The sequence below is a fragment of the Acinonyx jubatus genome, chromosome C1, assembly GCF_027475565.1.
Source record: "Acinonyx jubatus isolate Ajub_Pintada_27869175 chromosome C1, VMU_Ajub_asm_v1.0, whole genome shotgun sequence".
Lineage (NCBI taxonomy): Eukaryota > Metazoa > Chordata > Mammalia > Carnivora > Felidae > Acinonyx > Acinonyx jubatus.
The window spans coordinates 67,537,501-67,562,834 of NC_069381.1; the positions used below are offsets into that span (position 1 = coordinate 67,537,501).

At 36.8% G+C, this 25,334-nt stretch overlaps 1 protein-coding gene and 1 long non-coding RNA gene across 14 annotated transcripts in view; one reads left to right on the forward strand and one right to left on the reverse strand.

Annotated features, from left to right (window-relative positions):
* Positions 1 to 25,334, forward strand: part of ADGRL2 (adhesion G protein-coupled receptor L2) — a 619,307-nt gene that overhangs the window by 355,662 nt on the left and 238,311 nt on the right. The window lies entirely within an intron of this gene.
* The window catches only part of LOC128313906 (uncharacterized), a 57,905-nt gene that overhangs the window by 25,439 nt on the left and 7,132 nt on the right, over positions 1 to 25,334 (reverse strand). Inside the window, exon 2 of the long non-coding RNA XR_008294997.1 lies at positions 22,834 to 22,906. This is a non-coding gene — a long non-coding RNA (uncharacterized LOC128313906). The remainder of the gene's footprint in view (positions 1 to 22,833; positions 22,907 to 25,334) is intronic.

Below are 25,334 nucleotides of genomic sequence, written 5' to 3' on the forward strand. Positions count from 1 at the left end.
CCCCTCACAAATATACTTTTTCCTTTTTTTCTTTTCCTATGTTTTCTTTTTTCTTTTCTGTATTTCTTTTCTTTTCTTTTCTTTCTTTCTTTCTTTCTTTCTTTCTTTCTTTCTTTCTTTCTTTCTTTCTTTCTTTCTTTCCTTCCTTCCTTCCTTCTTTGTTTCTTTTCTTTCTTTCTTTCTTTCTTTCTTTCTTTCTTTCTTTCTTTCTTTCTTTGAGAACAGAGTTGACTTTGACTTGAAGGAGGCAAAATAGTAATACAAAAAAAAAAAAAGAAAAAAAACACTTAGGGTTTAGAATTTTTGAGAAAGTTCTGACTTGATTCATGTTTCTGTGAGACTTCAGTCTGTAAATTAATCTAGTTGAGACTGTGTCCTCACTCACTTTGTCCCTTCAGGTTTCTGCTTTCCTGCCCATCAAAACTCCCCCTCCAGATCATTCTAGGACTAACAGGCACTCAAGCATTTATTACAGGAAACTGGAGAAGAGGTGGATACTAAATATTCCTTAAAGCACAATGATAAAGCAATATAAAAAACAGTCAACCAAAACATGTTAAAACCTTCAAAAGGTGTTAAGACTAGTCTATCTCAAACACATTTGTTGTAAAATATGCAAATTGATGATGAAACAAGTAAATTCTTTGATTGTCAAATAATAAACTTTAAGAAAAATAAACTATTTTGCTGTCCCTCTTATCACCACCAATATCTCATCTAGATCCAGGCAAATAGTATTTTCCCAGCAGATGTTTCTTGAGTGATTTAATTAAATGATAAATTATTACCAAAGAGTCTTTTTCTTTACCTCAGTTTTGGAGATAGGCATTATGAGGCAAGAAACAATGGTAGACAAAATAATAATAATAATAATAATAATAATAAATTGCATTTGAATTTATTCCTTACATATTGCATATCAACTATTTTTTATTATAGTGTAAGATTTTTCTGACATTATATACAATATTCAGTTACTTTATCAACCATCCATCCATTACATAAACATGTATGAACCACCTAGTGAATAATGGGCATTTTGGATAGAAAGATGAATGGTGTTACCCTCTCTAGCAGTGATTCTTACATTTTTTGGTCTCAGCACCTTTTCCATTCTCAAAAATTATTGAGGATCACAAAAGATTTTTTTATGAGTTATAGCTCTCAATATTTATCACATTAGAATTAATAGGGAAACAAATTAATATTCAGTTATAAATAGCAATAATAAACTCACTGCATATAACACATAAAACATAAACATAAAAACACAGTTTTATGAAAAGTAACTCTATTTTTGAAAACAAAAACGTCCTCTGAAAATTGACATTATTGGGGCGCCTGGGTGGCCCAGTCGGTTTAGCGTCCGACTTCAGCTAAGGTCACGATCTCGCGGTCTGTGAGTTCGAGCCCCGCATGGGGCTCTGTGCTAACAGCTCAGAGCCTGGAGCCTGCTTCCGATTCTGTGTCTCCCTCTCTCTCTGACCCTCCCCCGTTCATGCTCTGTCTCTCTCTGTTTCAAAAATAAATAAACTTAAAAAAAACATTGACATTATTTACATTTTTTTGCAAAATTTTTAATATCTGTGTTAAAAGAGAACAGCCAATTTCTCATATCTATTTGTATTTCAATCTATTGCAATGTATTGTTTTGTTTGAAGTATATGAAAAAAATCAGCCTTACACAGATATTAATTGAAATGAAGATGAATATTTTAATAACCTTTTCAGATAAATGCGATATTCTTCTTTGATACTAAACTAAACATTAAAAAAAATAGTTCATTAAAGGTTAGTTGCAAAGTGGAATCTGAAACCAAATCAAAGAACATTTTAAAATCTGTTGTGTTAAAGTACATTAGTTTGCCTTACATTTTTAAAAGTAATCTCTATGCCCAATGGGGGGCTTGAACTCACAACCTCAAGATCAAGAGTCACATGCTTCTCCAACTGAGCTAGCCAGGCACCCCTGGTTTATCTCACCCTACGAATAGCTCTTTCCCCCATGCATTACTTGCATGATTTTATAACATGATGGAAAATACTGTTTTACTGAATTATGCAGATTTCCCAAAAGTCGACATATGTCATAAAACTTATTTTTCTAATTGCCACTGTTAATATTACCACCAAGCTTATCAGAAAAGTCTTTAAGCATTGGGAAGTTGTCAGGCACATAATGGCAGATACAAATTATTCTTTAGATTATAATTTCTGCTGGAATGTTTGAATTTTGTCATTGGCAATAAATACCATTGGTTGTTTCCTTGAATTGACTTGCTTGCTTTCATTCATCTTTTGAAACATATCTGTGAAGTACCCGACTCTGAATAACCATGGTTTGTCTGTCAGTTGCTTTTTAAAGTAAAAACCATGAAAAGAGAAGCTATTTCAGCTTGCAACCCAAACATTTATCTCACAAGTACTTGACAATCATCATCCTTCAGTTACAGTGGGAGTGCTTTTTATATACATCCCATTTTGTCACACAGAATATTAAAGATGTGTATTCAGGAATCTGGGCTTATAAAGTGAATATTAATTTTCATTGTTTTTTAAAGGGCATCCTTCACTGAAATTGGTATGTTATTTTTTGTTTGTTCTTTGTTTAGTGTTGTTTTGCTTTTGTGTCATTGCAAGTGGTAGATGAATAAGAATATAATGACTATGATACTACAACTTGATGAACAAACTGTACAGCAGCTAGTCTGGTACCACTTGCCTTAATTCAGAGTATTAGTTTTACACACCAATGCTTTTCTGTCATCAGTGCAAATGTCAATAGAGTGAAAAAGACAAGTAATGTCTTAGTATTATTTTGAAAATAGGTTTGACTTTGCAACCCCCCCTAAAAGGGTCTCTGGGACCTTGAGGAGTCTGCTGATTTTACTTGGAGAACTGTTACTCTACAGATTGAAAGGTTAAGGGAGCAGATAGGTAAATGAACACGAATTTTCTGCGGTTTGTAATAAGTACAATGATAGAGGAAAGCACAGGGTCTTTGAGGAGCATTTCCCAAAAGAGATTATGTCTGACTGGAATCTTGAAGGACATCTAAGTGTCAGCCAGGTAAAGAATGGAGTCTTTGGCTGACTGAATCCTGTGCCTCACAATATTATTTCTGTTTTCATTTTACTAATGCGCTTTGTAAAGTCTAAAGAGGTCTCAACCATATGGTTCCTATATGGCAACTGGATTCCAAAAAACATGCATGCCTAGTCAAGTAAGGTCATTAATAAGCCATTACCACTCAAGGTTGAGTTACTAAGGGAATTTGGAAGAGAGAACCTGGATAGTTGCATGAGACTCCGTGTTGGATTGCATAGACATTTTTATGTGGTAAGCCAGATGTCATCTATTTTATGTGCTTTTGGGTTTTGTGACCCAACAGAAATAAATTCCAACTGGTCCTCATCAGTGTGACCTGGCTAGATATCACTAACCATTTTTCACTAACAAAAAAAGAATGTAAAATAACTGACATAGATTGAATTCCTAATATGTGAGTTAGTGGGCTTACAGACATGATCACATTTAAATATCAAACAACTTGATAGATATTTATAGTATCCCCATTTTTAAGACCAAGAAACTGAGGTTCAGAGAAATTAAGTAGTATGCCAAGGGCCACAAGGTGCATAAAATGCAGAACTGGTTTCTAAGCCAGCTGTACCCAACAAGGGAATCTCTGTTCTTTCTCAAACTGGTGCACAGGTAATGTGGAAGCAGGCAGGAGTGTATCAGGAGGAAGATAAGCCTCAGAACACACAAATTTGCCTTGGTAGAAAATTATTAAAACATTTTAAAATGCAAAACAGAAACAGATATGTAATGAAACAGAATGGAAACCGCTTGAATTATTAAGAATCAGATGGAGGCTTCTAAGACATTTTCTCTCAGGAGGGGAGAATCAGGGATTGTCTCCAAAGTCAGAGTTCATACTCCTCTGCCTTGAGGATACTTTTCAGATGCACTCTGAGAAATTCATTCTTATATCAAACGAAGCAATGTGTTTTCCCTAATAACTGACCAAATGCTGCCCAGGCTGCGTTCAACACAATTGCAGTCTAAAGTGCTAGGAAAGAGCTCATAATTCCTGGTTGTTATGGGTACAAGGCAAAATTCTAACCGTCTTCCACAGATGTGACATGAGTACTAGAAAAGATGATGTTAGGAGAGAAGCAATTAACTCTAATATTTACAAACAGTCACTAATGGCAGATGATAATGATGATCATGAGAACGAGTGTGACGAAAACTGTATTTGGTGTATCTACCATGTGCCAAGCAGTATGCATAAATCCATCATCTTAAGTTAAATGCACAACAATCTTATAAGGTGATCTTATTATCCCCATTTGTGTATGTACCCAGACATAATACTGTTGCATTCACGTTATCCCAACAAGTCTATGAGCTATTATTACCCATATGCTGCTGACGACAAAATTGGTCTCAGAGCAGATAAGTAATTGCCCGAGTATACACAATAAGTAAATGATGGAAATAAGCACAGACCCCTGTGGGCTTGTCTCAAAAGCCTCAGAACTTTTCTTGCCATGCTGCCTTGATATTAGGTAGGGGTAACAATATAATTTTTATCTAAATTTGGATGCCTTTGAGAAGAAAAGGGATGCTATTAATAATTGGGCCAGAGCAAGAGACATCAATGGGGATTGCCCACATGGGGGATAAATGGTTACCTTATTATTGGGCAAACATAGGGGCTACATAGTATCAAACTTCTTAAAAATAAATGCATTTGGATATTCCTTTGTTTTAAAATATTTACTAATCATTCTACCTTAAGCAAATTTTTATAGCTTAGGGGAAAACACTTTTGTGTATGCTTGATATCTGAGAAATAATTTTGACCTAGCAATTTAAAAAATGACAGGAGAGTAAAAAATATGCGTAATATTTGATACATTTTTATACACAACGAAACAGAAGTCAGGCATAAAACTCTAAAGGGGATAAAGAAGATTTAGAAAGCTCTAATTCAGTATTAGAAGTTAATGAATGTGGCACTTGCTGTGTTCTGAAATGTTATAACTTACTGATTAAGGGGAGAAAATTCTGGGAAGGATGTTGCATACTTGAGTATTTTCCTATTTCAGAAATAATCCTGTAACAATAACTTGAGATGGTTTTATGTAATTGTGGCAGGTAGCTACTCCACCTTGATCCAAATACAGGTTTGGGCATGTTTTTGTTTTTTGTTTTTTCTTTTATAGTTGCTTCTACTCCGATGTATCATAGGTGCAAGTCTTAATTTCTTTCTAGTAAAAGAAGAATAGCTTATAATTTCTTTTGTTTCTTTTCCTTTGATCCAAGAGTTCTCTCCTCCCAGTTTTTAACCTGCTTTGTTCAGTCTCTTTTTTTTCTGCTCTTATTTTTTTTCCTCCTCAGTACATTTACATAAAGTTAAGTGACTTAAGCTGTTTATAATATTATTTTTGGATTTTACTGCTTCTTGCTTTGGCTGTTCCTGATCATATCCAGATTTATTTTCTAGAAGAAGCTAATTTAGTAAAACCTTTTTTTTTTGTAAAATAAGTACTATAAACTTTCAACCAAACAGGCCACTCAAAAGCACAGATTCGTCCAAAAGCAGTTTTTCATTTTTCTTTTTTTAATTCTGAAGAGACATGCATATATTCTTGAGTGATACAATATGCACCAGCTTTGAACAAACATTTATCAAGACATTAGCTCTTAAAAAAGAGAAAGGGCAACAACTCGAATACTATCTTTTACCACTGAGAGATTTTGCTCTGTGTGTGTGTGTGTGTGTGTGTGTGTGTGTGTGTGTGTGTCTTGTAAATTTTTGTGCTTAGAGTAGCCTTTCAATCTTTTTAAATCATCCTTATGAATCTTTTCAGTTGGCTGGACATAAGAAAAGAAGGCTTTTCTCTTGAATGAATACGAGAATTATTACGTTAAGCATTGAGTAAGAGTGTGCTGAGTACTTAATGCAACATGACATGCATGGTACTCCCCACAAGCTCACCTTCAAAAGGATGAGACAGAGATAAATACAGACCTGCAAACATGTCAGATTGCCAAGTGCTAGGGGAAATATCTCTTATCCCCCCTGCTTTCTCTTTCATTGTTTCTTTAGGAGACCAAGGGCACACAACGTAATGAGGAACAGAAGTCAAAGGAAGCAGAATTCTTAGGTCCCGTGTGCACATTAGTAGAACCTGGTATTACAATTAAAAGCTGAAGTATTGAGGCAAACTAGACCAAGGTAGGCAAGGCGTCCTGTTTCCACAGGCACTGTTAATCTCAGCAATTCTAGACTTAGGGATGGTTTGTCTCTTCCTTTCACCTATGGCAACTGCTGCCAGACATCCAAAAGTACTGAAATGTATAATATCATTTCACATAAAAATGGGAAGGAGTAGAGAGAAGGAAGATGAAAGTGATAAGAAGGGAGGAAAAAAAGGCATTTATGCCGTTGTATCTTATGTTAATGATCTTTACTCTTTGCCTCTAACAGAGTTTGTCAGATCTTAAAAGTTTATCTGCAGCCTAAAAGAAAGTAGCTCAGAAGAGTTAATATCCCTGGATATGGCAGGCAATGTGGTAAAGGAAAGCACAAGGTCCGTGGAGGCAGAAAGATCTGTGTTGAATCAGTTCTGCTGCAGACTTTTCATACCTTCAGCAAGTTCCTTAGATCGTTTGAGCTTCATTTCATTATCTGTAAAATGGTTGCAATAATACTTACTCCACAGTGTTGTTCTGAGTGTGAATGAGTTTATATACCCAAAGCATCCAGCATAAGGCCTGATACGAGTGTGCGCACATTCATTGGCTATTGTTATTGTCATTTAAAATATAATCATATTCCCAGAAACTACATTTTGTTATTGCCAGAATCATGTAGACCAGTAACAGAGGAATCCCTATTTTCTCTTTCATATATGGTCAGAAATTTTAAAGAAAAATCTCTTAGAGGCAAATAAGAGCAGAAACAACTGTAATTGGCCAGTCATACTACTATGTACGACAAAATCATAATCTAAGACCTATATTAAACCAGGCTAACAACCATCAAAAGCAGCATAAAAGAATGAAGCCACAAAAACCAATGCATATCCCAAAAAGTATGTATAGAGGGCAAATTACTTTTTTGGTATTGGTGTTGGTGTTGGTGGTTGTGATGGGGAGGATTGAAGGCAAAGACGGTATTTGAAGTGGTTAAGAATGCTTAAAATCCAATTCCATTACATAGCATTTGATCTTCAGAAAAACAGTGTGCTATATGGCTTTCTCAACCGTCTCATCTATAAGATAGGGACCTACTTATAGGACTGTTGTGAGGTATATATGCGATAATGCATATAAATCAATCAGTATAAGCCTAAGTAAGCACTCAGTATTGTTACCAGTGCTTACGGACCTCTTGCCTCTGTTTAGCATTGCTTAGTTACATTGTCTCCCTGTTTTCATCTATTTCTCTAACTCATCTGGACTTCCCAAAGCATAGTCCTGGACTGTTTACTTCCAGAACACTTGAGTGCATTTGAGAGCTCCATGAGAGTGAAACATTCTAAAATGTAATCATGGTATGATTCTCCGCATAGGTCCACAGGAACCAAAGGTTGGGCTTCTCCTCTTTGGACAAAGTTACTGCGTGGCTCCCAAAAGGCTAACTACAAGCCAAAGGTCATGCATCACGTTTTGACATTTCACCATCAAAAATCATCTATCAGTGAGACTCAGTTCATATGACTAATCTTGTTTGATTTGGCAATGAGGTGAAATGTCAATAGGCTTCCTATTTTGACTGAAACTATTGAATATACCAAAGGGAATATTGCATGTGTGTTAGTCATCCCAGAATAAAGATGAGTATACTTTCCTGAAAAGTTCAGCTACACTAATGGGATAATGGATCACCAGAATACTTTATATTTGAAATGCGGACTTTGTTCACATTCTTGCTTCACTCGGAAAATTGTGTCATTGTTGCCAAAGTCTTGAATTTCCTTTACCCCATGCCTGGATTCTCCATTGACACTAATGGGAATTTCACCTTCAAGCACAGACAGTCTATGGAACTAAAATGACAATAGCAGAAGGTAAAGAATACATTTTATACATTGTGCTACGTAATATTTTTCTTGACTGTTTCTGTTATAGTCATTGACTATTGCTAAAAAAAGACCCATTTGGAAACCTGAAAACATATTGTCTCCAGGGGCTAGTCATTTGAAAATACACTTTTGCCCATACATGTCATCACAAATTATATAAAAGAATAATTATAGATCAATCTACATAATTTTAATTTTGTGGTGAGTTAATTACAAAAGCATATCCCTCTGGCACTGCCATTAGTCTATAAGGTATGTGTGCTTTTTTTGCTTTTCTTTTTTCAATCTAAAGGAATGACATTTTGTAGAAAAAAATGTCCATATTTTCTTATGGAAACATAATGCAAAATTTGCCACTTGCTGAAATTTAAAGTATGACGAACTCTTTGTAGTTCATGTTCACACGTTAGCAATAACCTGTAGAGCTACGAGCTGTTAGAATGTAGCATTAAAAAAGAAAACCTATATGAAAGAAGAAATACCAAGCCCATTTTTATGAGTGACCAAATGTCAAAAATGTATTAAAGCAGTTTACAGGCTATCCTGTTCATTATTTTGCTGACTTAGAAACCTTGAAGTGTTTTGTATCCATTTCATTATCTGCAAAAGTATGAACTGTAATGGAATTTACATAAAAATCCTGCTAGAGAGTGGGGACTTTACTGCATAGTCAGCGCTGCCTCCTAATCCAATCTTCCCCAATGCAGTTGGTAAGGCAGTTGCCAAACTCAAACAGCAGGATCTCTTTTATAAAGAAAAGTATGAATTTGAGCTGTAAAATGAGCACAACTATTTTTCTATTACTCTGGATGCTTCTTCTTGCTGAGTTTACATAAGAAGTCTAGCAGGAGGTGTTATTAAATAGCCTCAGAAATTAGCCCCAAAACAATTATCTTGGTTTAGCTATAGAAAAAGACACAAGAGGCTTAATGAAAAGAGCATTTAAATTTTTGTGATTGAATATCTGTTGGACACCTCTGTAGTTATTAACCCTTGTGGGCAGCATTTCAGATTTTTTATTATTTTTAATTGAATTGTTTTTGGAAAACTGCAGATTAAAAACAGTTTTCTCCCCTATGTTGGTCGGAGATCCCAGGGCAAACTGTGTAATAATGGGTTCTTTAAAAGTTTGGTTTAAACCTCGCTGCGTGGCAAGGAATATACGCTTGTTCAATGTAAATTTGAATTTACATATTACAATAGATTTGTAGAAATACTAAGTAGGAAAGAACCTCTCCAGTCATATCGCCCACCACCCTTTCCTCACAATCAAATTCTAACACCCATGGCTTTCTTTGTTAGTAAATTTGCCATGAGTTAAGTTTCCTATGTTCTCGTTAAGAGAATATTCTAAAAGTTACTATTTTTGTTTGTTTGTTTTTCCTTTTCCCCTATACATAGCCAGAATTTTGGAATAGTCAGTACTGCTTATTTTTTTTGTGGTCCTGTGGCCATTCCAAATAATTTTTCTGTCTCTATAGTATTTGCTATTTTAAAATATTTGTTGGCTCTTATCATGTCAGATCTTAAAAGTTACTTAGTCGGTTGCTTTAATCTTTCCTCCCAAGCCCCCTCCCAACCTCACCTCCCCAGTCACTTCATCATTTTTTTCCCTCTTAACTATCTCCAATCTTCTACATATTTCTGGAACTGAGTTTATCCAAGCTGAATGCACTTTTCCAGGTGCATCATATATCATTCCCTAAGCCTGGGATATGATGGTTCTTTGTATACAGCCCAAAAGCTAGTGAAGTTTGTGGAGTTTGTTCTTTTTTTCCTGATCACTGTCAGTGTGTTGACTCAGGGAGTTTTTTGAACATTTCCACTGATTCCTGAGGGAGCCTTTCTGAAAATGGGCTATCTTCTACCTGGGTCAGTCTATTTGAGGGATAGGAAATGAGAGAAAACATAATTTTGTAAGCTGTTAGAAAACATGTCCTATCACCCCACCCAATCCCCTGCCATTTTTAGAGCACATCCATTTTCTTGGCATTTTCATTTTTGTTAACCATATTTCATTATGAAAATGAAATGGAAGCCTACACAAGCCAATTACAGCTAAGGCCATCAGAGCAAAAGTGGAGAACTCAGCTCGACATAGTGCACAATGATTCTCCTCGCTGTATTACAGATGTTTAAAAGATAAAACAAAACAGAATAAAAAAATAGTTGAAAAGGCCTGCACTGAAATTAAAGTTTTCTTCATTTAGTGATAAAAAGCTGGCTCTTTACATTTTCTTCACCTATTTTTTGCAATTTATTTTTAACTACTTTCCTGACCTTCAAAGCCAGTGGTAGTAGGTATAAATTAGAGGAGGGAATAAGAAAAAAGAAAACTAAAATTAAATATGACACACCAAAATTTTAGCAATGAATTATACAAATTTCTTTCTATATCATAATTACTATTACCAACTATGAAAAGACTATGTATCCAGTTATTGCACAAAAGCGGGCCACACCACAATGAACCCCAAGCCCCTTCAAGCAGTATACAAAAGATCATAAACACCTATGCATCAGTAAAGCAAATCTGGAGAATGTATGAGCTGATGAATATGAAAGCAAATTATTGTCCTGAAGTTTTCTATATTAACATAAATATATATCATATTCATAGATTCCAAGAGGCTATCCATTATAAGAGCCTACTCCCACCGATCTGGTAATCGCTTTTCAGAAAATAAATGAAAATTTACACACAAGACTTCAGTTTGCTAAATGGCAACCAAATACATATATCTATATGATTAAATATCACTCTTGCATTTGAATCGCAAAGTTTGACCCAGAATCTTTTTTATATCCTTGGAGTCACCTTTGAGCCTTGATGGTGGCATCAGAGACAACCATGATACTTTTCAGTTAATTCACCTTCGATTATATAGCTTGGTCAGTACTCCTTCAGTTATATACCTAAACAGCCAAATAGCCCAAATGCTTTTGAGCAAAATGGAAAATTATTGGCTTTTACAACTTAAAAACCTGCAAATAGTCTTTAGGCCCTGTTGGTTCATAGACTCAAAAAAACATCACCATGATCTCATTTCTCTCTCCCGTGCAGTCTCCATACTCAGTGGGTTGTCCCTTGTGGGAACTGCATTAGCTCCAATTTCATATCCTCTTTTATTCCAGTAGAGTCATGAGAGCCTTTCTCTTTCAACCCTTACAAAAGCCCTGGGCCTGGATCTCACTAACCTGATTGGGTCATGTGTCCTCTGACACATAGCCATGTGTCGCTATGGCCAGTCACATGGGATTTCCTGAGTTACTTAATTCCACAGCACGATTCAAGATAGCTTCCTGTGACGATGGAAATGTCTCTCATCTACACTGTCCAGCATGGTAGCCACTTGTCATGTGTGGCTAACGATTACTTGAAATGTAACTGAGGAACTGTTGTAACTGAGGAACAAAATTTTAAGTTTTATTTTAAACAATTTAGATTTAAATTAATCGCCACGACTGCACCGAACAGCACAGCTGCAGAGTTTGGTGTGTGCGTCAAACCCAGGTAGGTTACACGAGCTGAGAAGGGGTTCCCCAAAGGAAGGGTTTTTGTAGACAGCAGACCCTACCTATTTTCCAGAGTGGGAAATACAGATGTGAAGGGGTAAAAATGACAGATGTTCACTAGTCTGAACCCTAAAACTTTAACTTTTTATTAACATCTTTTGGACTGACTGTTTAATTTCATAATATATGGCTTGTATTGTATTACTTGCAGTTTTTCTATTTTCTATTGTTTTGTTTGTTTTCCTTAATTAAAACGCATACAATGGGAACTTTGGACACAGAGCTCTTCCAGCTTGAATGAGAAGCTATTGTTAGGAATCCACCACCTTTAATTAAATTGCCTTTTAGGTACCCTGTGCTCATCTTTCCAAAAGATATTTTAAATGATATATATGGATCCAAACAAATTTAAGTTCATGTGGCATTTTAGAGACATAGCTCAACTGGAGTGACAAAAGTATTAATCAGCTTGTAGACATCGTTAATGTCAAACATGTACAGTGACAATTATACTACAATGTACTCCTTTGCCTAAAGTATGGACATTTTCTTTTTGACAATAACATTCATTGATTCAAGTAAGTTTCCAAGACAGATTCCTGCCCACATTGAGCTCATAATTCTCAATTTTAAATATATGAAAATGTGAAACGTCATGCATCTTACACGTGAGGCAAAAGATATCAAATTAATACAGGCTTGTTACAGAAAATTTAGCAACATGGAGACATAATAAGAGCAAAATTAAAATGATCTATAATGTCATCATACAGAGGCAACTACCATTAATGTTTCAGTATATATTTCTTTTGAATTTAAAAAGTAGATGCGTGTGAGCACTTATCTCACTAAACTATTTAAATTATTTTTTATAAGGATGAGAACCTACTGTAGTTACTCCTTTATAACTTAATATTTAACCTAACACTATATTCTTTAGGGGCGCCTGGGTGGCTCAGTTGGTTGAGCGTCCGACTTCAACTCAGGTCATGATCTCGCAGTTCGTGACTTCGAGCCCCACGTCAGGCTCTGTGCTGACATCTCAGAGCCTAGAGCCTGCTTCAGATTCTGTGTGTCCCTCTCTCTCTACCCCTCCCCTATTCACACTCTGTCTCTCTCTCTCAAAAATAAATAAACTTTTAAAAATTTTTTTAAAAAAGAAGATTTTAACCTAATACTATATTCTTTAAAAACATGTGTTTAATGGCAACATAGTATTCCACTGTATGAAAAAATACATATACATATATCCCAAAGTACAACTTTTAGGTTAAAAAGATATGTACAGTTTTAAACTTTTTGAAAAATATAAGTTCCATACAGGCAGATTTTTGTCTGATTTGTTCACTGATGAATTTCAGTGCCTAGAACAGTGGCATCAAGAATGAATTCCATAAATATTTGTTGAATGAATGAGTATTGGCATAATTCCTATTACAATTCACACAGCCAGGATTGAGATGGCCCATCTCCCTAAGTTCTCACCAACTCTAGGTTCTTTCTTTCTGTTTTGTAGACAGATGACATCTTATTACAATGTTTGTTCCAACTTCTGTATTTCTACCAGAAGTACAAATTATGTTAAATCATGCTTACTTAAGCAAAAATACATTATAAAAACTAAGAAACTTGCAGCCTAATTTTGGCTAACGGTTCAAGTTTTAACTAAGCAAAATCTAATAGGGGGAGTATGTGTTAGGAAATCATATGCTAGTCCACTAAGAAACCATACGACCCAGAGAAGTCACTAAGCATACTTATTCCATTGTTATGTGTTAACATATAAAGAGCCAATAAGTGCAGGTATTGTGTTTCATAAATTACCAAATAGAGAAACTTAAAAGAAATGTGATGACTCTGTCTCATATTTATCTCTCCCCCTAACTTCTGCAGAATCTTACCTCTTCTCCATGCGTTAAATTGAACTCATAGCCTAATGCTTAAGCACAGTTGAAGTTTATTATGAAAACTGTAGGGAAAACTTGCAGAAACCAAGGTTGGGGACTCCAGGCAAACCTCATGTGAAACCATAACCATACAGAAAAGAAAGTTTCGTGAGGGCTGTCTCTCACAGAGCATCTGGTTTTCTCTTGTGCTCATCCCCTCCCTCCACTGCTTTTGCCCCTCGGGCTCTCTGCATCTCTTTCTCTCTTCCTCCCTTTCTCTCAAGTGATTTTCACTGCTTCAGCACATGCACAAGCCCAAACATGGCCCCGCACTGGCTTCACATCCCTTTTCTATTCCAGCATTTAATTAACTGTGCTCCAGTTCCAAATTCTCTAGAGACAAAATCATATCTACCCATCTTAGGGCGGATCTCTCTCACTCTGTCCTTAGTCCTATCTGCTATGATGACAGGGAAGGATCACCCAGTTCAAAGACGGGACTAGCATCCACTATAGAAATGGAACTCGTTTTCAAAAAGGGTTAGGACTGGTAAACATCTTAAAAAGTATGTCACCTTGTGCCTTCACTTACTAGATGCTGAGATTATAAATGTAGGTGGAAAGTAGCCTGTATTATGTAATAATTTACTACTCTAAATTGAATATTTATTTTTAATTTTTTTAAATTATTTTTTTGAACGAGAGACAAAGAGCATGACCTGGGGAAAGGGGCAAAGGTAGGGAGAGAGAGAAAGAGAGAGAGAGAGAATTTCAGCACAGAATGCGACACAGGGCTTGATCCTTAGATAATGACCTGAGCTGACATCGAGAATTGGATGCTCAACCGACTGAGCCACCCACGTGCCCCAAATATATAATTTTAAAAATACTTCCAACCTCACCTTTAAAAAAATCATTTATGGTAATCAGGGTTTTATTTTGTTTTCATTCTAGTTTCAATTCTATGCCCAAGCTTCTTTACATTTATTTTTCAACTTAAGTGTTTTGTCATTTGTCCCTGCTAGAGATCTTTGATTCCCTAGAAACAAAACTTTTTTTTTTCACATTTATTTTTTGTTCTACCAAGGATGGCTTCCTATTTGTAGTTATTTTTAACTGGGATGCTGTGTCTAGCAACTTTGGTACTCTCTGCAGTACTGTTTTTCTCAAAATTATCTGACTTTGCAAAAATTAAAAAAAAATGAACAGAATTTCCTTTTGCAATGCCACGTTTCAAGCATTTTTGGAGATAACCCATTATTAACTGTGCTCTCTACACTAAGCAAAATGATTCATCTGAACTAGTGACTTGATGATGTGTGTATTTCTTCCATATTTTCATTTTCTTGGCATGTCATGATTTTTATATCTTCCCCCCTTCAATTCTGATGTACTTTAAATCTGTTATGGGTAAACTAAATCACTTTCTCTTTCTTATTTAAGTAATTTCTGACAGTTAATCTTCCCAGTCTTAACCATAGTTATTTTGAGGAAAGAGAAAATAAATTATACTTAAGTTATACCTATGGACAATAAACTATTTAAATCAAGCCATCTTCATCATTAATATCCATCACCCTGGCCATCAACTCTAGATCTTGTAATATGTGATAAATGGCTAAATTTACGGGATTGGCCATGTTGCAGTTTCATTGCTTCCACTCCTCAGACACGTCCTCAAATTATGGCAATATGCGTGAAATGACAGGCTTCCTTAATGACTGATGGGGATAGTCTCATCATGGTTCTGGCCACTGTGACGAGCATCGATCATAAGGACAGCCAAGATGTCAAACCTGCTGAGATGCTCTTTAATCCTGTGATCCTAGAAAGTCACAACTGCCAGCACAGATCCAAGCAATTGTCTAGCTCGATGGTCCCTAACCTTTTCCAGTTAGAAGAATGTATTTGAAGAATGTTGTTGAAGAGTGCCACTTCTAGTTTTGTTTAAAAAAGCAAACAGTGGCTCAAACCAGGCACATTGTTAACAAACATGTTTTGAGACGTTTTGTACTGTCTTACCCAGCCACTCTTCTCTGAGGAGCAACCCTTCACATCTAGAGGTGGTATTTGTGCTATATTTGAAGTCAGAAATACTAGTCAATGAAATTTTAATTTTCCAAGTATCATAACACTTATACCTACTCCAAAAAAAGTATGAAAGATGCTATTTATTCAGTCAACAGAGAGTGCTACTCTTATTCTAAACAAGATGAGAACCACTGATCTAGAAAATGTACTCTTTATAAAACCCATTCTTACCTTAATGATTCAGATAACTGAGGGAGAAGTTTTGTTTTGTCATTTTATTTTTTCCTCAACATTATTGATTGACTTGATTCTCTACTTCACCTAATGTATACAGCCAAAGCCTGTGATTTTGTAGAAAACCATGTCTAAGGTATCACAATTACTCTCCCATGATTCAGGTAGGGTAAAATTATGAGTGTGTTTCCCTAAGGTGCAGTAAAATAGTTTATTTATTACTACTTCCTCAATGTCTCACTCACAGGTGGTTAGATTTTGAAAGATTATTAACTAGGCTTGTGTAGGCAAGTGCAACAATTTGACTTCAGGAAGCCATTATCTGAGCCAGCCTCCCTCCTGCCCAGGCCCAAGGATATTATTTACAGAAATGAACCATTGTATTATGTTTAATACAGTCTTAGAACGTTTGTACATATACTATATCAAGTTTTCCTGTTTCTATGTTGTATGAGTTCATTAAAAATTTTGTCCACATTATTCTGTCCCCTTTCAAGTTCCTACAGTGGCTTCCTAATCTATCAGTTTTGTACTTCTTACCAAATGAGAGCTCACACTTTCCTCAAACGTGGACTGAAAACTTGTTTCCTCTGAGGGCTTTTCACATTAGATTTTGCATTTCCTTTAGAGACTTCCTGAGATTTCAAATGTCCTAAACTTTGGGGGGCTTGGGGGGGTCACAGCATAGATACCATGTTTATATATTCTGTTTGAACTACTTGATGGATTGCGATATATATGTAATTGCTGTTACTTCCTTATTTCACAGATGTGTGCCTGTGTTTGCTCCTCTCTCTGCATCTTGATAATGCTTTGCTTGAGCCTGAGGCAACATGGCCTATGTGTATTATGTTTTTTGTTTTGATTTCACCATATGGAGTTCAGTACCATTTATCACTGTTGAGTAAGCAACTAATAATATTTTTCCTAATAAAGAGTGGTGATACGTTTTGCAGTTTGTTCATTCACTAATTTACCCGTTAACAATTATTTATTGATCACCTCCTGGGTGCCTGGCACTGCGCTAAGCACTTGGGCAACAATGACAAAAGAGAGAAATCATTCAGTAGAGCTTACCGTCTCCATCAAGAAGTCTGTTCAAAGCACTTGAATCATGATGCTTTCCAGTATCATTCCAATGCTCACATGTTAGCCATAGAGACTAGAGTATCAGTAGCCCTGTCTTCCTTGCTTTTCTCAGTAACCTATTTATTGATGTTAACGCAGTGAAGAAACATGTAGATTACACTAACTGAGAAATCCATGTCTTTTCAGAGGGAAGTGAGTGGTGGATCACATATTCATTGTCTTGACCTTGGAGCAGGTCAGAATAGACACAGAGGAAAGGAATGCTACCTGCTGCCAACTATTGTTAAGAGAGTACAATGTGAGATCCACCCCCAGAGCACTGGTTGATGTATTGCGCTAAAACCTCTAGGTATGCCAGTCATAAGTAATACGTCAGAAAAATATCTCAACGATAACTATATCTGAAACCATACTTGTTAGAGAAAAGCTTGGGAGACCTATGTATGATTCTTTAACTCCGTCTTTCTGGCTTTCTGTCTTAGAGGTTGATGATATCATTATTAATATTTACTGTTAATTGCTTGTATATATTTGTATATTATTTGAATTCCAGCATAGGCTTACAGATGTGCTGTTTTTAATGACAAAGATAATGACAACTGAATTGGTGATTAAAAATACACTATAAGCTTAGCACCTTCATAAAAATCCCAGAGCTCTTTACAAAAGCAATAAAACAATGAACTAAAATAACAGCTGCACTAATCATAAGCTAGTTAAAAAAGATAACACTTAGGAGTTTAGGTTTTTTTTTCAAGCCCATAAATTAAAAGATGCAAAATTTCATGCTCATGAAGGCTATTTTTAGAATTTGCTAATGGATGACAGTAGAATATGTACTTCATATACAAGTAAAATGGCTCTTGAGTTGAAATGGGGTGAAATATCAACTTCTAGTCCTTCTAGAAAGGACTAGAAACTTCTAGTCCTCTTTAATCTAAATCCTCTATGCCTTTGAGATTTCACAATAACCATAATATTTATTATGATGGCCCATGACACTATAGAATTTTTGTTATCAAGCACTGAACCATATTCATTGTATTCATTCAATGCAGCTACAAAATCAAACCAAATCATACCAGACCATTGGTATGGAGAATTTCGACCAAGTAACACTGCTTAGTGTATTGAGTAATATCTGAGCAGGAGGGAAGCGAGCTTCCCTCACACTGTAAGGTTACTGCAAATATGGGGTTCATGAACACACTGTAAGAAGTCAGATTCCATATGTAAACTGTTATACCCCTAAAGAAACTAAAGAAAGCAGGTAAATCATTTATGTATTGTGTTAGTTTGCTGGGGTGCCATAACACAATACCACAGACTCAGTGGCTGAATCAACAGAATTTATCTCCCACAGTTCTGGAGGCTGCAAGTACAAGCTCAAGGTGTCAGCATGTTTGGTCATCTGAGGCCTTTTTCCTTGGCTTACAGATGGCCACTTTTTGTAGTGTCCTCACACAGAGTGTGCTTTCCTTTGTGCATGTGCATTCCTGGTGTCTCTCTTTGTTCCTCTTGTTATAAAAACACAAGTCAGACTAGACTAGGGCTCACACTAATGACCTCATTTTAACTTGATTACCTCTTTAGAGCCCTGTCTACCAAATACAGTCACATTCTGAGGTACTGGGGATTAGGGCTTCAACATATGAACTTGGAGGGATACAATTCAGCCAATCACATGTTTTGTAGAGGGGTGAAGAATGTTCCTTCAATAGACATGTCCACTTGGAACCTCCGAATGTAACCTTATTTGGAACAAGGATTTTGCAGATGTAATTAAGGTAAAGATCTCCAAATGAGATTGTCCTGAATTAGGGTGGGCTCCAAATACAATGACATATGTCCTCATAAGTAACAGAAAAAGAGAAGACACACAGAGACACAGAAAGGAAGTCCACATGAAAACAGAGGCAGAGGTTGGAGTGATATGTCTCCAAGTCCATGTTGGCTGGCAGCCAGAGAAGCTAGGAGAGAAACACGGAATGGATTCTCCCTCAGAGTCTCCGGAAGAAACCAACCATGCTGACAGCTTAATTTTGTACGTTTACCTCCAGAACTGTGAAAGAATAGATTTCTATTGTTTTAAAGCACTCAGCTTGTGATGATTTGTTGCAGTAGCCGAGGAAATTAATACAGATATTGGTATGGAGAAATAATAAACAAAACTACCATATACTGATGACTTCCATGTGAAGGCCCTATACTATGTATATATTATCTCTTAAATCCTCTAATCATCTATGTGAGGTAGCTACTACTTTACCCATTTTATAATGAAGACACTGAGGCTTAAAGAAGTATAAGTAAACTTCCCAGGGGGGCACAGCTAGTAAATGTCAAAGCCAAATTCAAACTGATATCAGTTTGACTCCTTGTTGTGGTCATTCCACTATACTGTATCAAACTGACAGATAAGGGTATCTTGAGACTACAATGAATTAAATATTTTGTTTTGAAAGGTCTCAATTTATTGACTTTAGGCAGTGACCCATGGAGATAGATATAGAGAAGGGCAAGAGACAGGTAGAAGAGGTACGAAGGGAATTGATACTGATAGAGAAGATTGTAGGGAATGCCTTGCCCCAGCATCATCCCAAAACTATGGCAGGGAAAGAGGTCACCTTCTCTTCTAACCATGCTATATCAATTGGGGTTCCTTTATTTCCTCCCTCAAGGCTTTACTGATCTCAATATCACCTACAGTTCATTGTTGGGCAGGAGTGTGCTCTTTCTTGTTGTGGATCTAAGAGGCCATATTCAGTTTGCAATCTTGGCTTTCTCTTGGACCCAGATTTCTGTGCCTAATAACCTCAATCTGATTCCTGGTTTCTTTTTCAGTGCTCTGGACTCTGCATATCATGAAGAGAGTAAAAGCAGTCACTGAGGACAAGTTAATCAGGAATAAAGATTGAGATAGAAGCAGAGTTTTGTGTGAGCATTCTCGCCCCATCCATTTATAAGATTTTGTTCTTCTCCATTGATAGTCCTGGGAAGACTCCCTCAGTGTCAACCCCTCACCAGGCTCCAAACGATAACTTCTGTTATGCTGATGGAACCCAGTTTTTCTAACTTATAAGTCTGAGGGGTGCCTACATGGCTTAGTCAGATGAGCATCTACCTCTTGATTTTGGCTTAGGTCAATGATACCAGGGTTGTGGGATTGAAGGTTGAGGGATCGAGCCCTGTGTCGGGCTCCATGCTGAGTGTGGAGCCTGCTCAAGATTCTCTCCCTCTGGGGTGCCTGATTGGCTCAGTCGGTTGAACATCTGACTTCAGCTCAGATTACGATCTCACAGTTCATGAGTTTGAGCCCTGCATTGGGCTCTGCACTGACAGTGCCGAGCCTGCTTGGGATTCTCTCTCTCCATCTCTCTGCTTCTCTCTCTGTCCCTCCCCTGCTCCTTCTCTCTCTCTTTTTGCCTCTGACTCTATCTCAAAATAAATAAAACTTAAAAAAAAAGATTCTCTCTCTCCCTCTACCCCTCTCCCCCACTCATGAGCTCTCTCTCCCTCTCTCTAAAATAAAAAATAAAAAAGTAAAAAAAGTCTGAACCATGAAAGGAAATATTTCTGTGGCTCAGATATTTTCATATATTTACATACTTTGAATTCATGAAATACATTTATTTTATATTTCTTCAAGAGCCTATGATACTGTCAGCATGATATGAGTGTACAAACAGAAGTTGACAAAACAATGAGAAGGATACTGGCCATGAAGCTTCTAGAGTCATCCTGGCAAGTGGAACCTTTCAGGTCTGACCTTTAAATTTAAAACAATGTATATCTGTTTGCACTTACAGTTGCAAAATAGAAGATAGCTAAATTTCATAACCCCAAATCTATTTACCCATCAAATGTTATTGTTGAAGTTACCAAACTATCCTTTGATTCACTGGATATAAATAAAGACTTGAGAACAAACTGAAACCCAGGTGAGAATTCAAAATTTGAAAGCGTCTGGTAAGACAGATCATGGTGGCCTCAGAACTAAATTTAAATAATTATGTCATAAAGAAATAAACGCTGTGTACCCTGCAATGCAGCACATTGGTCAATGTTGCCTAAGTATGTCTTTAAGGTGCCATGTAGTTTAGCAGGATCTGGGTTTAGGTCAACATTGAATGCTGAACTAACTTATAAGCAATACATCAACCAGTATCTCCTTAATCCAAGGTCCTAACTCTTGTGACTAGAAGAATGACAGCTTCTTTGAGCTAGCCCTTATTCTTGCATAGTGGTCTCTAGTATGATAGTCAGCAACTGTTGAAGAAGCTCTTCAGTCTTAGTCTGATTCTCCATCAGAAGGGACAGCCCCACACAAGGAAGGTCAATGAAAAAGCAGAGTGGGAAATGAAACATTTCCACACATTCCTAGACATAGCTCCACCAGTTTAGGAACCTTGAGCTAAAAGTAAGAGATCATGTTCATGGTGTTCACCACCAGGACTTTACAGAAACAGTAGACAGGCTAGGCACAAAGGGGGTGCTAGAGTAGCTACAGATGCAGAAGAGACCCCACCAAGGGCAGTGGGCTATGCTTGTTCTGTCATCTGGCAGTTTGACCTTTCCCCATTCTACATAGTGAGTCTGAGCTATGGTATGATTTTTCTGCCCCTGTCTTCCTGACACAGTCTGATATTCTAACACTTGTTCTGTTTTGTTGTTGTTGTTTTTTTAATTTTGTTAGTGTTTATTTTTGAGAGAGAGAGAGAGAGAGAGAGAGAGAGAGAGAGAGAGAACAAGTGGGGGAGGGGCTGAGAGAGAGGGAGACACAAAATCCAAAGCAGGCTCCAGTGTCTGAACTGTTAGCACATAGCCCAACTCAGGGCTCGAGCTCACCAACTGTGAGATCATGACCTGAGCCGAAGTCGGATGCTTAATCAACTGAGCCACCCAAGTGCCCCTCTAACACCTGTGTTTCTGACGTCATTTTCTCCATGCTTACTTAGCTTTATCTTATGCCCTGAACTCTGTGTTCTTTACCCAGGACCCTTATCCTGGTGTCCTAAGTGATCATTTCTCTAGATTCTATCTTCACAATAATTAACCTGATTATAGGGCTGTAGCCAGCAAGATACGGGCTACTTGTGTCACTCATTCCACAGGATGCCTCTCTATACCTGCTGCCCCAGGGACCAGTGGCCTAGTGTCCTCCTGATAATGCTGGTGTTCTGCTTTTGGAATAATCAGGTCAAGAGAAAGAGCTTTACCTCCTCCCCCCAAAACAAAACAAAACAGCAACAACAACAACAACAACAAAAACAAAAGACAAAACAACAATAAAACCTTTTGTGCTGGCAACTCGAAACAAGGCAATCTATTCAGCATGATCCAACCCAGTGGAGCAAGCCTGGCAGACAGAAAACAACACAAAACAAAACCACAGTCTCACACAAGATTTGAATTAATTGACCCAGTTATCCTAGGACAGCCTTACTCCTTGAGAATGTGTCTCTCAAGTCAAATTGCCGGGTTCCATCCCTGGCTCTACCACTTGCTGCATAACCTTAGACATTTTGTTTTAACTTAGTGCCTCAGTTTCTCCATCTGTGAAAAGTGGGTAGATGTGTCGGGAGGCTGAAAATGAAATTCTTTATGTAAACATCTTCAAAAGTGGTGGTACATAGCTAGTGCTCAATAAATTATTAGTGGTTTGGTAGAGTCCATCAACCCATTTCCTCTCCCTTAGACCCCAAACCATCAGCTCACTCAAGAAAATGCCCTGGCCTGGAGCACTGAGAAGGAGCCAGGGTAAGATAAGGTCTTGTTAACTGTTCATATTAGGACAGAATGTAAGCTAACATCTGCCCCAGCCCAGCCCTATGGGCTGAGTAAAGTAGAAAAAGAGCCTAACCTGTTAATAATGGACGGTAAATATTGATTGATAAATAAAGTAGGCAAGTGGAGTGAGAGATTAATACTCACCTCAGCAGAGGCCCAACAAATATCAAGCGTAGACTTACCCATCCTGCATGCCAAAATATCTCCATGATGCTCCCAGTGTTTCTCATCAGGGGAACTCTTGGGGAGAGGTCACTTTAAAGAAAAGTGTGAGGTTTATGTGTCTTTCTTCCAAATAATTCTCTGACACAATTCTTATTCCTCAGTTTCAGGCCATTTAAACAAGGGTTTATTAAATGCCTACTTACTACACAGCACTATTGGATGTGGACTTTAAAAGGGTTATTTGAATCAAAACAAAGCATAATGAGCTTCTGGCATCCTTGAATATGATTTCCGGTCTATTTAAGGGTCACATTTGAAGGGGCATTTTATTTTTGAGCTCTGAGTATTTGCCATTCACACAATATAGTTTAAAACCTATTTATTTATTTATTTATTTATTTATTTATTTATTTATTATTTTACTTTCTGTTATTTTGTGAACCTAAGTCAAACTCTTTGGCTTGGCAGTATTTCTGTTACAGCAGCAATGCCTTTTGGTCTGAATGACTGCACTGAATAATCCTAACAAAGTTGAGACAAGCACATGATTATTCAGACACAGATATGGAGTCCAGACACACACAGGGAAATAATACAAAAGTTTTGAGCCCCCGTAGTGCTTACTGCTTGTACTGCATAGACTTACCACTTGGCGGTCCAGCCAACGTTCACATTTAGTATTTGAAAGCGAAGCCACTTGGTGGGCTTGCTCCTCTACATCCCCTCCTTAGATGAGATATCTAGAGGATCAGCTGCCATGAACAGAAGGAGGGAGCTTTTGAGAGGAGACAGACATGCAATATAGCAAAAGGGATGAAAGAGGTTCAGATCTCAAAGAGAGTAATAGAGAAGGAGGGTCAAAACCTGCAAGTTGAGTGTGGAAAAGCAGAGTGATGGATTATAGAACAGAATGGAGAAAGACATGGTGAAAGGTTTCCATTACTAGAGAAAGAAAGGCTTCAAATAGAAAAAAGTATATATTATAAACTGGAGTGTTATGTTTTCAGTACACAGAATGGTCTTACACCCCTTTTGTGTATTATAGGCTGGGGGCTAATCTCAGGTGAAGACGAAACAAGGGAATTCTAAGAAAAGTGACAGGTTATAGAATAAGGGTAAAGAAAATTAGAGTGAAATCAGTTGGATACTGGGGCCAAAATAGATATAGGAAATGGGAAAAGAGGAAGCAGTGATAAAGAAAAGTATATTATAAGGAAAAGAAAAGCATACAAAAAATAATTTTATGCTTTCCTTTGAGTTTAGAGTCATCTTACTTTCAGAAAACATCTTTTGGCCAGTAAATGTTAGCCTTTTGAGTGCTGACCACTGAGATACTGAAACTTTGTTTAGGGAGATGTAGTCTTTACGTCTCAAGATCCATATCCTTCAAGAAACTTTGACATAGGAATGATCATATTCAGAACAGGATAATTACATATATTCAATTAAATTCCACTGAGTATTAACTTTATGTCTCACAAGACTTGGGATCTTTTGCACTTAAAATTTATTTATTTTTATTTTATTTTATTTTATTTTATTTTATTTTATTTTATTTTTCTTACTCACAGTACAAGCCAGGATGGGGCAGGGAGCAGACAGACTCTTAATTAGGCTCCGTGCTCGGCAAGGAGCCCAACACAGGGCTCGATCCCATGACCCTGGGATCATGACCTGAGCCGAAATCAAGAGTTGGATGCTCAACTGACTAAACCACCCAAGTGCCCCTGCACTTAAAATTTAAAGATGCGTGTGAATTCTACACAAACCTAATCATATTTTCTCTGATAACTAACACACTAATGCCCTTGACTGAATTCTCCTTGGAAGCTGCATTTTCTAAGCAACAGAAACTGAAGACAACTTTTAAATACATCTAACCAAGAAGACTGCAATATTCAATCAAGTTAATGTTATCAGTGTGGTGATTATTTGAATATCTTTGATGTCAGAGCCATGCCTCAGAATTTCAAAATTCACTTCACTTTGAAATCAAAGTATACACACGTTTCTCCCACTGTAATATAAAATATATATATTAAAATTTTATCAAAAAATTGAACATACAAAAGGAAAGTGCAAACTTTACCAAGGATTTTGATAAAAATTTAATTTGTTTTCAAATATTTTATTTTCTATGAAATATATAAAACATAAGCTAACCGTGAATGTGGTGTATATTTTACTATTTGTATGACAAAAGACTGCTGGTTTACATTAGAATGTGCATTTTTAAAAGGCAGAAGTATGCCTTACAATGAAAGAAAAATTGAACCAGGATTTGGAAAAACCTACATTTTAGCCTCAATCCGGCTTTTGTCCTACTAGCTACGCCACTTTTTTAACTTCTCTTTTTGTTTTTCTGTGAAGAACAAACATCTTTATTTTTTATTGTAATATAGTTGGCATACAACTTTTTTCTCTTTTAAACTGGGAGTAATATGTTCCTTACCTAGTTTGTTGAACATGGAAAGGTAGCTTTAAACCAAATCGTAAAAACATACGAAACATAATTTCA